A 14,048-nucleotide genomic window follows, 5' to 3' on the forward strand; every position below is an offset into this window, starting at 1 on the left:
GCAATTGCAAATGGAAGAGTTTTCTTTATTTCTTTTTCAGCTGATTCATCATTGGTGTATAAAAACACAATTGATTTATGGGTGTTAATTTTATATCCTGCTACAATTTCTAGAATTTTTCTGGTGGAAGTTTTTGGGTCTCCAAAATACAGTATTATGTCATCAGCAACTACTGATAGTTTGAGCTCTTCTTTTCCTATTTGTATACCTTAAATTTCTTTCTTTTGCCTAATTGCTCTGGCTAGAGTTTCAAGAACTATGTTGAATAAAAGTGGTGAAAGAGGGCATCCCTGTCTTGTTCCAGTTTTTAGAGGGAATGCTTTCAGTTTTTCCATTTAGAATGATGTGGCCTTGGGTTTAATATATATAGTTTTTACACTGTTGAGCTATGTTCCTACTATCCCTAGATTTCTAGTGTTTTGAACATAAATGAATGTTGTATTCTATCAAATGCTTTTTCTCCATCTATTAAATAAGCATTGGATTCTTATTTTTTAATCTATTTACGTGGTGAATTACATTAATTTATTTCCATATTTTTAATCCAAACTTGCATCCCTGGGATGTAACTCACTTATCATGGGGCAATATCTTTTTAATGTGATTTGCCTGTATTTTACTAAGGATTTTTGCCTCTTTGTTTTCCAGGGATATTAATCTGAAGTTTTTTTTCCTTGATGTGTCTTTGTCTGGTTTGGGTATTGGGGTGACACTAGCTTCATAGAATGAATTTGGAAGGGTTTCTTCCTTTTCTATTTTGTGGAATAATTGAGGAGGATTTGTTAGTTCTTCTTTAAAGGTCTGGTAGAACTCAGCTGAGAATCAGTCTTGTCGTGGGCTTTTCTTTGTTGGTAGGCTTTTTTTTAAAGCAGGATTTACTGTCTTTATTTAGTGGTGATAAAAAGCCAGCAAATCAGTACTTATGTGTGCAGTTAACACTGACCCTTTAACAGAGGCAAACTGAAGAGGAGACAGGAAAACAAGGGGAGACCAGGACAAAGGCAGTGTGAGCCCAACCACTGAAGACTGTGTTGTGCCCTTGTATTTCAACAAGGGCAACATGCTGTTTGGTGAGGCCACTTCTTCCCTTAGTAAACACAAAAAACAGCATGTTTTTTTCCCTTCACTTCTGTCAATGGCTACTTTTCATTGTACCTTGTAAAATATAGTCAGCCACTGTAAGAAAATTATCACATTTTGTCAGAAGTTATAATACACATAATGCGTTCAGAATTACTGCTTGTTTTTAGTTTGTATTCATCTTTTTTTCCCTGAGTGCATAGGCATTGGAGTCTCTTGTACTCCTTCTTCTGCACCAGATATAGGCTGCTTGAAAACTATTTCATCATCTTTATCATCATCCATTCCCACCACTTCAGATTTTTGTTTCTACAAAAATGTTAGTGCACAAAGTGGTGTGGGTCCCTGGTTATCTGTAGACTTCTCAGGAGTGGTACCAGTGCCTTAAGAAGCCCTTTCTTCTTGTTTGGTATGCCTGGAATATTTTTCTTCTTTGTAGGTTTATCTGAAGTCTCTTTTATCTTTTTGGATAAAACAAATGAAAGGAAATCATAATGAATTCCTTTTGCTGCTAATTTCTTCCTGAGCAATTTGACTTTCCTTTTAAATCACTCTTCCATGTGTAGTTTTTGAATAAATGTCCAATTTTGATTATACTGCTACATGGCTGGATGTCTGATTAAATGGAACATTCCACTCTTTAAAAAAGTTCTTCGTGTAATTTTTACCCCAAAATCTTTCACCAAAAAGGTAGTTAATCATTGTTTCAGCAACTATCTTGGCAACATCTTCAGACTTAAACTGCACAAAAGCATAGCCTCTGCTATTTCTGGTCCTTTTATTTCTGGACAGTCTGAATCTTGTAATAGTGCCAAACTGGAAGAAATATGCTTTGATTTGGGTTTTGTAAAGTGCTTGAGGTGGGTGGCCAACGAAGATTACTCCAGGAATAAGTTTTTCTTGCTTTATTTCTCCTGTATTTTACTTATCACAGCAGTAATGTAAAGAAATAGTTGTTTGATGTCTATCTCCCCACAAAGAAAATCATCAACTGTTTTCTAGGCTTGCATTTCCCGAACCAGCATCAAGTACATACATAGGAGCTGTAAGCTGGGTTATGCATTGGTGAACCAGCTGTACCTTCTTCTGAAACTGGACATCTTCCTGCAGGTTCAGCAAAAGAATCTGTCTGGGGGACAGTGAAAACCTGCCATGCTGAAAGCTCCTAAGCAACATAGCTCCACACAGCGTGCTCCCGGAAATCTGTTGGTAGGCTTTTCATGGTGTCTTCAATTTCACTACTTGAAATTCATCTGTTTAAAATTTCTATGTCCTCCTGATTTAATTTGGTAGGTCATGTATCTCTAGAAATTTGTCAATGTCTTCAAGATTTTCTAAGTTTTTGGAGTTTAGATTTTCTAAAGTAGTTTCTGGTTATCCTCTGTAGTTCAGTAGTGTCCATGGTGATATTTTCTTTTTCATCACAAATTTCAATTATTTGTTTTTTCCCTTTTTCTTTTGGTAAATTTGGCAAGGGTTTATCAATATTATTAATTGTTTTATTAAAAAAAACCATCTTTTTATTTCCTTGTTCTTATATATTTTTAAGATTTTTTTGTAGTTGTGTATGGAAAGAATGACTTTATTTTATTTGTTTATTTTATGTGGTGCTGAGGATCAAACCCAGTGTCTCACACATACTAGGTAAGCACTCGGCCACTGACCTCCACCCCGAGCCCCCTGTATTTTTTTAACCTCAATTTCATTCATTTCATCTCTACTGTTAATTATTTCCTTTATTTTACTGGTTTTGGTGTAGATATGGTCTTCATTTTCTAGGGCCTTGAGATGTAATGTTGGGCTACTTACTTGGTGACCTTCTATTTTAATGAATGAGCTCAATGCTATGAACTTACCTCTTAGAACCACATTCAAAGTGTTCCAGAGATTTTGATATATCATTATTCTCATTTACCTCTAAGGATTTATTTTATTACACCCCTGATATCTTTGGCTATGCATTCATTGTTCAATAGCATATTATTTACTCTCCAGGTGTTTGAGTAGGTTCTATTCTTATCTCTGATTTCTAATTTCACTCCCTTATAATCAGATAGAATCCAACGTATTATCTCTATTTTTTGAACTTGTTGAGAGTTGCTTTGCAGTCTAATATAAAGTTTATTTCAGAACATGATCTGTGTGCTGCTAAGAAGAAAGTGTATTCTGTAATTGATGGATGAAATATACTATTTATATCTGTTAAGACTAAATTATGAATTTTATTTTTTAGTTCTGTTACTTCTTTATTTAGTTTTTGATTGGAAGACCTATCCAGTGATGCAAAAGGTATGTTAAAGTCACCCAGTATTATTCTTTTGTGGTCTATTTGACTCTTGAAATTGAGAAGGGTTTGTTTGATGTACTTAGGTGCTTCATTGTTTGTTTAGGGCATAAATATTTACAATTGTTATTTCATGTTGTATAATGACCTTACACAGTATGAAACGACCTTCTTTGTTTCTTTTGATTAACTTTGGCTTGAAATCCACTTTGTAGCCAGGTGCAGTTGTGCATGCCTGTATTCCCAGCGGCTAAGGAGGCTGAGGCAGGAAGATCACAAGTTCAAAACCAGCCTCAGCAAAAGTGAGGTGCTAAGCAACTCAGTGAAACCCTGTCTCTAAATAAAATACAAAATAGGGCTGGGGATGTGGCTCAGTGGTCAAGTGCCCCAGTTCAATCTCTGGTACCCCAAAACAAAAAAAAAATCACTTTGTAAGAGGATAAAAATCCCTCCTTGTTTATGAGATCCACATGAGTGATATGTTTTTGTCCCATCCTTTCATCTTCAGTCTGTGGATATCTTTACCTATGAGGTGAGTCCAGCATATTGTTTGGTCTTGTTTTTTTTTAATCAACTCTTCCAGTCTATGTCTTTTGATTGATAAGTTTAGATCATTTACATTCAATGTTATTATTGAGAAATGATTTTTATTACCTGCTATTTTGATTTATTTCTGGTTCTTAATTTGTAGCAGTTTCTCCTTGGATAGACTATATTCTTCTAGTATAGTTCCTCCCTCTGCTGGTTTTCAATTTTATTTTTTATTTCTTCTTCATGAAATATTTTATTGAGTATGTTTTTTAGTATAGGCTTTCTAGTTGTGAATTTTTTTAACTTTTGTTCATTGTGGAAGACTTTTATTTCATCATCAAATCTAAAGCTTAATTTTTCTGGATATAGTATTCTTCATTGTCATCCATTTTCTCCCAGGTCTTGGTATATATTTTTCCATGATCTCCAAGATTTTGGAGTCTGGGTTGAGAAATCAGTTGAAATCCAGATTTATTTACCTCTAAATGTGACCTATCATTTTTCTCTAGCAGCCTTTAAAATTCTATCTTTATTCCATATGTTAGGTATTTCATTATAATGTGCCTTATGTGGATCTGTTGCAATTTTATGTGTCTGGAGTCCTGTGTGCCTTCTTTATTTAATTTTCCATTTCATTATTAAGGTTTGGGAAATTTTTGGATATTATTTCATTGAAAAGATTTCACATTCCTTTAGTTTGTATTAGAGACTTCATCCATCACAAGAAATTTTAAATTTGGTCTTTTCATATTATCACATCTTTCTTGAAAATTCTGTTCATGGTCTCTTAGTGTCTTTTTTCCATGGTCAACTTTTTTCAAGATTATATATTTTGCATGCATTACCTGAAATTCTATTTTTCAAGTGGTCTAGTCTGCTGATGATACTCTATTGAATTTTTCATTTGGTTTATTGATTCCTTCATTTTAAGGATTTCCACTTGGTTTTTTTCCAGAATCTCTATCTCTTTTTGAAGTAATATTTCACTTCCTGTATTTTCTCTCTGATTTCACTCCTTACATTATCTTTTACCTCACAGATCAGTTTAACTATGAAATTTCTAAATTCCTCCTCTAAAACTTCTTCCACTGTGGTGTCAATGGATTCTGTTATTAAGTTATTTGGTTTGCTTAGAATGGTTTGTTCCCTTGTTGTTTCATATGATTTGTGTGTCTGCCCATTTATCAGTATGAGTCGGCCATCTTTGTCTCCCTGCCCCTAGATATTTTTCAATCAGTGGGAAAGATTGATTTTTTTCTATCAATGGTACTAGGAAAATTGTATATGCACATTCCAAAGACTGGAGTTGTACCTTTACATCATCTTAAACATTAATTCAAAATAAATCAAAGACTAATGTACAAGCTAACACTATAAATGTCTTAGAGGAAAATATGACAAGAGCTTGATGACACTGGATATACAATTTTATATGGTACTGAAAGTATTCAAAACAAAAGAAAAATAAATTGGTCTTCATCAAAATTAGATAACTCTGCATCAAGGTACACTATCAATAAAGTAAAAAGGCCATCAACAGACTGGTAGAAAATATTTGGAAATATATATTTTATAAGGAATAGGGATTGAACACAAAGAACTCAATGACAACAATGACCAAAGAAAAGAAACAAATCCATAAAAACATTTAAAAATGGACAAAGAAATTGAATAAACTTTTCTCCAAAGAAGATATACAAATGGCCAATAAGCACATGATATTATGTTTATCATATCTATTCACTAAGGAAATAAAAATCAAAATCACAATGAGATACCACTATATATTCATTAGTATGATAATGATAAATAATGTAAATGTGTAATTGTTTTATTATGATAAATAAACAGAAAGTGTTGCAGAGGCTGTGGAGAAATTAGAATGCTTGTACATTACTGATGGGAGTGTAAATGATGCAGCCACCATGAGAAATGTTATGATTTTTACTCAAAAGCTTAACATAATATTGTCATATATATTCTAATAATTCAACTTCTGAGAATATAACAAAATATTTGAAAGTAAGAACTCAGATATTTGTATAACCATGTTCATAACTGCATTATTAACAATGATCAAAATGTGAAAGCAATTCAAGTATCTATCAATAGATGAATACATAAAAAATATGTGATGTATAATACAGTAGAATTTTGTTCCAGTTTAAAATTAATGAACATCTATTACATGATACAATATGGATGAACCTTGAACATATACCAAGTGAAAGAATCCAGACACCAAGGGGCAAATACTGAATGATTTCTGTTATAAGGTACCTAGAATAGTCACATGAATATAGACATAAAGTAGAACAGTGGTTTCCAGAGATTAAGGAGAAGGGGAAATTGGGATTAGAGAGAATATCAATTTGGGCATTATGAAAAATTTCTAAAGATGGATATTGATATAAATACACAGCGATATGAATATGCTTAATGCTACTGAATTACACATTTACAAAAAACTAAGATGTAAATTTTCTATTATATTTATTTTCTACAATAAAACATCTAAAAATATTAACAATCTTTCAATGAACAATGCAGTGACATTTATTATAATCACGATGTTTTACCACCTACATCTAGCTTTAATACATTTCCAACATCCTAAAATAAAATTCCTCACCCATAAAGCATCCCCTGTCAATTACCCTCTCCTCTAGTCCTTGGAAACCAGCAATCTATATTTTATCCTGTAGTATTCTCTACTAAAACTGCCATAACAAAATACCAAATATTGGATACCTTAAATAATGAACATTTATTTTTCATAGTTCTGGGGGCTGAAAGTCTAAGGTCAAGGTGTCTGCAGTGTTGATTTCTCCTGAAGCCTCTTCTCTTTTTGTTCTTTTCTTTCCGAGTTTTTGATGGCTGCCTTTTCACTCTATGATCACAATGCCTTTGCTCTGTAAACACACACTCTAGATGTCTCTTTCATTTGCTTACTTAGGTGACAAGCAAAAACTATATACATTTATGGAATACACCATGATGTATTGATAAATGTACACACGGTGGAAAAGCTGAATCAAGCTATTTAACATATGCATTAACTTACATACTTATCACTTTTGGGGTGGGAATACCTAAAGCCTACTGTCTTAGCAATTTGCAAATATACAATGTTGTGTCATTAATTGTAGTTACCATGCTGTTCAATCAATCTCTTGAAAGTATTCCTCCTAACTGAAATTTTGTGCCTTTGACAATTTTCTCTTATAAACCCAATACAGTCCCTGATAATCATCATTATACTCTATTTCCATGAATTTTATTTTTAAAGATTTCACATAAAAGGGAGATCATACAGTGTTTGTCTTTTTATACCTGGTTTATTTTAACATAAGTAGGTTGGTTCATCCATATTGCCACAAATTACAGGGTTTTTTCCTAAACACTGAGTAACATTCCACTGTATGTATATACCATATTTTCTTTATCCATTAATCCATTGTTGGATACACAGGTTGTTCCCATATCTTGGCTATTGTGAATAATACTTCACTGATTGTGGGAGCGAAAGTATCTCTTTTGCATACCAATTGCATATCCCTTGGATATATATCTATTAGTGGGATTGGTGGATCATATGGTGGTTTTATTTTCATTTTTGAGGAAGCTCCATACTTTTTTTGATAATGGATGTACTAATTTGAATTTATACCAACAATATACAAGATTATCCTTTTTCTGAATCTTCACAAAAGTTGCATCTTCTATCTTTAAGATAGTAGCATTTCTAACAGGTGTGAAGTGACATTCCATCTGTGGTTTTAATTTGCATTTCCTTGATGATCACTGACATTGAGCATTTTTTCATTACCTATTGGCCACTCTTATGTCTTTTTTTTTCTGGAAAGGTCTATTCAGGTATTTTTCTCATTTAAAAGACTTATTAGTTTTCTTGTTATATATATGTTGTAAATGAACATAATACATTTATTTGTTTATTTATTTATTCATTCATTTATTTATATGTGGTGCTGAGGCTCAAATCCAGTGCCTCACACTTACTAGGTAAGTGCTCTACCACTGAGCTTCAACCCAAACCCAAGTTCCTTATATATTTTGAATATTAATCCTATATTACATGTATAGCTTGAAAATACTTTCTCCCCTTCTGTATGTTGTCTGTACATTCTGTTTATTGTTTCCTTTTCTCTACAAAACCTTTTATTCTGATGTAGCCTCATTTATCTGTTTTCATTTGTTACCTATAATGTGGGGGTCATAACTAAAATTGACCTCCAAATTATATTGCTCAGATCAATGGAATTGGCATTTTGTCTACATTTTCTTCTAGGAGTTTTACAGTATCAGTTTTAAGTTTTTAATCTATTCTGAGTTACTTTATATATGATATGAGACAAAGTTCTAATTTCCTTACATTACATGTAGTAATCCAGTTTTTCCAGCATGCTTTGTTTTTTAGGAAACATTACTTACCTGCTAGTGTAATCTTGGCAACTTTATAAAAAATAAATTGACAATAAATGTGTGAATTTACATCTGGGGTCTACATTTTATCTCATTTATCTATGTGTCTATTTTTAGACGAGTACCATGCAGTTTTGATTACTATGGCTTTTTTAAAAAAAAGTTATTGATATTTTAATATTTTTAATGCTTTTGTTATTGCAATATAGTTATACATAATAGTTGGGCTCATTCTGAAACAATCGTATGTGCATGGAGTTTAATTTGCTCCATTTGAGTGCTTGGTGTCTCCTCTTTACTCCTTCCTCCTTCTCCTACTTCTGTCTTTGTGTCCTGCTGGTCTACCATTTATTTATTTATTTATTTATTTATTCTTAATTGGTGCTTTATAGATATGCATGAAGGTGAAATCCACTGTTGTATATTTACTAGTGCATATAGTGTAATTTTGTCAAGTCGTTTCCACATTTCCTTCCCTTTCCTGTCATTCCTGCCTCCCCCTTAATCTCCTTCTCTTGCTTTGATCTTCGCTTTATCCTAATGATATCCAAACCCCTCTTTTCTCTTTGCTCTAGCTTATGCATATGAGAGAAAACATTTGACCCTTGACTTTCTGAGTATGGCTTATTTCATTTAGTATGGTGTTCTCCATTTCTATTTATTTACCCACAAATGCCAAAATTTCATTTTTCTAAATGGCTGAGTAAAACTCCATTGTGTATATATATCACATTTTTGCCCCATTTATCTATTGAAGGGCACCTGGACCTGTTCCATAATATGTTTATTGTGAATTGTGCTGCTATAAACATTGATCTGGCTGTATCACTATGGTTTGCTGATTTTAGTTCTTTTGGATAAGTACCAAAGAGTGGGATAGCTATGTCATATAGTGGTTTCATTCCTAGTTTTTTGAGGAATCTCCATACTGTTTTCTAGAGTGGTTTTACTGATTTGCAGTCCCACCAACAAGGTATAGTTATGATTCTACCTTTTTCCTGACATCCTCGCCGGCATTTATTATTTATATTCCTGAGAATTGCCATTCTGGCCTAAGTGAGATAAAAACACAATATAGTTCTGATTTGCATTTCCCTGATTGCAAGAGATATTGAACATATTTTCACATACTTGTTGACCAGTTGTATTTCTTCTTTTGAGAAATGCCTTTTTAGTTGTTTTGCCCATTTATTGTTTGGGTTCTTTTTTTGTATGTGTTAAATGTTTTGGTTTATTTATGTATTTTGGGTGTTAATTCCTTATTAGAGGAGTAGTTTGCAAATATTTCCTCCCATTCTGTAGGCTCTTACATCACACTCCTAATCATTTTCTTCATATAGCTTTGGTGAAATCAGGTAGTGTGATGACACAATCTTTATTTTTCTTGTTGAAGACTGCTGTCACAATTTGGGGACTTTTGCATTTCCACATGAATTTTAGAATCTTTATGTCTATTTCTGTAAAAAGTGCCATCAGTATTTCAGTAGGGATTTCATTGATTCTGTATATAACTTTGGGTACCATAAATATATTATCAGTATTAATTTTCCTGACCCAAGATACAAATGTCCTTCTGTTTATTTTTATTTTATTCAATTTCTTTCATTATGGTTTTCAGTGTGCAAATATTTAACCTCCTTGGGTATATTTACTCCACAGTATTTTTAAAAATATTTAATTTTTAGTTGAATTGGACAAAATACCTTTATTTTATTCATTTATTTATTTTTATGTGGTGCTGAGGATTGAACCCAGGGCCTCACATATGCTGGGTAAGCACTCTACCACTGAGCCACAACCCCAGCCCTATTCCACAGTATTTTATTATTATTATAATAACTATTATGAATGGGATTATTTTATTATTTTATTTTTCAGACAGTTTGATATTGTGTATAGAAATGCTGCCAGACCATATTGAGATGAAGACAGTGTTAAGACCCTCTTATGATTATTTTCTCATAGAAACACCAATCTAAAAAGCTATTCATGCACAAGTTTGATTTCACAAGAACTAAGAATACACTGAGAGATAATAGTACCTAGTTTTATAATAAGAAAAGACACATTGAAGAAGATAGGAAGTACAAACTTGCTTGCATCATCCTTTACCAAACTCCAACTAATGAAGCATGAAGACAGAAATCTCTCTCTTGTAGGAAGGGAATGGATACTCTGATGCTCTCTGATGCTCTCCCAACCCCAAGACTATAGTCTTTGAACCCAGTACTAGGCCTAACACAGAGAAATCCAGAGTCTCACAGTCCCTCCCCTAGAGCAGTGCTCACAGATGGATTCTTGGACCTACCCTAGTCTGGTAGGGAAGAGACTGCTTCTACCATCCTTCCCCCAAACTCAGATAGTACAGTCCAAAGAAAAGCTACATCTACTGGGGAGTAAGACAAGGACTAAGCATGGGACTTTGTCTTTGATCTTAGTGCCAGGCTGGTGAAACTCAATACCAGGTAGATCCTAACAGTTCCTGTCTGTAGGCCAGGACCATGAATAGAGCCTTAGGACCCACCCCAGTGCCAGATAGAGACCTGCTGTTCCAATGGGGTGAACTAATATTCTGGAGCACATCACTACTCTAGTGGACTTAAGCAATCTCAAGCAACAAATACTCCACAGCAGAAGGCCCTCAACAGAAGTACAGACCTTTGTGTAACCTTTGTGTTGTGCTGGTCTCTGAGGGCTATAATCTCTAGTTCTGACCCAATGTTGTAACACTGGCAACAGTAAAGCTACTCTGATGCTCTCCCAACCCCAAGCAACATGACATAGTATCACTGTCTCTATGGGGGAAAATCTAGTATATAGTTGTTGCTCAGGAGCCTGGGTCTGTTCCCTCCATGATGAAGCCCAGTATGAGGCAGAGTCCTGTGTATCTGACCATAGGACAGAGACTGTGGATGAGGCTTCTGGACCTAAACCAGCCCCAGGTGGAGGGTTGCAAGGGTGGAATACTCTTTTTAGTAAATCCACCAGTTGATCCTGAATAACACATCAACTTCAGATTTGTGACAAACTCAGACTTGGTGTTCCCCTCTAGTGCTGAAACAGTGGCACATGATAAGATTCATAGCAAACACAGACTAAGGGCACCATCTAGTGCTTAAATAGCAGCAGTGATCACAGGTTCAAAGAAAATAACTACTTTAGAATTAATTTCTTGAAAAACGGATATATATATATATATATATATATATATATATATATATATATATAATTAATCTGAAATAAGTACTTAATCCTTCTATGAAAAGACACTGCCATGTGCCAATAAGCATCAAAAAAATTTCAGGGAAACATTAACTCATCTACTGAACAAAATATAGTGTTAGAAATGAATCTTAAAGTAATGAATATGCATAAATTCTCGAAGTTAGAATTTAAATTAGCTGTTTTAAGGAAATTCAATAAACTTCAAGGCGATAGAGAACTGGTTCAGAACTCTTATTAGTAAAACTTAATGGAGACCAAAGCAATTTTAAAACAAACAAATTCTTGAGCTGAAATGCATAATAAACAAAATTAAAACTTTCTAAATGGCATCAATAGCAGAATAGATTAAACAGAACAAAGGATAAATGAGCTTAAACACAGGCTATTTGAAAATATATAGATGGGGGAGAAAAATAACAAAGAACAAAGATAAATGAAGAAAGCTTACAAGAAATTTGGAAGAGAATTGGAAGAAAATATTCAGGTTATTAGGAATCAAGAGGGACTTGAGAATGCCAAAGATGTAGAGCAAAATTTCAAAGAGAAAATAATAGAAAACTCTCCAAACTCACAGAAAGATACAAATGTTCAAGTACAGGAAGGTCAAAAGTTACCAGTCAGATTAAACTCAACTAATCTAGTCTAATCAAGACTTCAAAAGTTCAAAATAGAGAGAGGATTCTCAAGACATCAAGAGAAAAACAAATAATGCATAAGGGTATTCCAGTTTGCCTGAAAGCAGACTTCTCAGAAGAAATATAATAGACAAGGGGAGAGTGGGATGAGATAATCACATTGCTGAAAGAAGAATACTGTCAACTCAAAAATATTGTACATAACAAAATTATACTTATAAATGAAGGGGAGAAGAAGGCATTCTCAAACAAACAAATACTAAGAGAATTTATTACCACCAGACCTGTCTGATAAGATACAATAAATGAAGTTTCCTGAACTGAAAAAAAGAAATGTTACTGAATGAGAGGAAAACTGCAAAAAATGCAAAAGTTACTTGGAAGAGCAACTATCCTGACATATTCAGAATTATCTAATATTGAAATTTGGTATGTAAACTACTTTGTCCTAATATAAATATTAAAAACATTTAAAATTTTAATAACTACCCAAACAAGTTAAGAGGAAGGCAACATAACAAGATACAAAATGGGATATCAAAAAATGCAAAATGAGGAAAGGAATGGAGTGTAAATACAAAGTTTTTACATCAGTCTTTTTCTTTTTTCGCCTATATTTATGATCAATGTTATCATTTCAAAATAATTTTTTACAATCAGAAGATATAATGAAAGCATCATGGTAATCAGAGAGAAAAAAACTACTATAGACACAACAAAAATAATAATTTAGGAATTAAAACATACTACTAGAGCAATGATTTAACCACAAAAGAAGACTACAAGAGGGAGAAAGAAAAGAAATTTTTAAAATGTTAAAACATAGTAATAAAATAGCAGTAGAAAGGCCAGAGGCTTTACCCAGCAATAATAACCTCAAACATAAATGGATTAGCTTCTTCAGTTAGAAGAAAGTATAACTGAATGGATTTAAAAAAAAAAAAAAAACAAGGCCCAACTATACTCTACTCACAAGAAACTTTAAATCAAAAACAGCTAAAAGAGGCAAGAAAGGTCATTATATAATAATAAAGGGGTCAATTCAGCAAGAAGAAATTTCAATTCTAAATATATATGCACCCAATGTCAGAACATCTAAATGTATGAAATAAATATTAATAGACCTAAAGGAGAGAAATAGACTTTAATGTAATTATAGTAGGGGATTTTAACATTCCACTTTAAATATGAGAAAAATCATCCATACAGAAAATCAACAGAAACAGTAGAGTGCAACTGTACCCTAGATGAAATGATCCCAAAAAACATCTACAGAACACTCTTACTATCAGCTCTGAACATAATTGATCTCAATAGCATATGAAACATTCTTCAGGACAGATCATATTGTGAACTCCAAAAAACATTTCAACCAATTTTAAGAATTGAAGATAATATTAAATATCTTTCCTGACAATAATGCACTAAAACTGGAAATCAATAACTAGAAAAGTTTTGGAAACTATACAAATGCATGGGAATTAAACAACACACTCCTGAACAACGAATAAATACAGGAAGAAATTCAGAAGGAAATTTGAAAAATTTCATAAAGCAAATGAAGATAGAAACACAGCATATTAAAACCTATGGGATATAGCAAAACAAATACTAAGAGGGAAGCTAACAGCACTAAGTGTCCACATTGAAAGAGTAGAAAGATCTCAAAAAATAATCTACCAATGTATCTAAAAGATCTAGAAGAATAAGAAAAAATGAAACAAAATTATTAGAAGGAAACAATAAACAAAATTAGCAAATAGAGACTAATAAAATAACATAAAACACCAACTAAACAGAGAGTTGGTTTAGAAAAGATAAAATTGACAAACTCTTACGCAGACTAACTT

The 14,048-nt window shown here is 32.9% G+C and overlaps 1 pseudogene; it reads right to left on the reverse strand.

Moving 5' to 3' along the window:
- Positions 1–1,257: 1,257 nt before the first annotated feature.
- LOC114091252 (MKI67 FHA domain-interacting nucleolar phosphoprotein-like) lies at positions 1,258–2,256 on the reverse strand (annotated as a pseudogene).
- Between the last annotated feature and the right edge of the window lie 11,792 nt (positions 2,257–14,048).

This window comes from Marmota flaviventris, chromosome X (genome assembly GCF_047511675.1).
Source record: "Marmota flaviventris isolate mMarFla1 chromosome X, mMarFla1.hap1, whole genome shotgun sequence".
Lineage (NCBI taxonomy): Eukaryota > Metazoa > Chordata > Mammalia > Rodentia > Sciuridae > Marmota > Marmota flaviventris.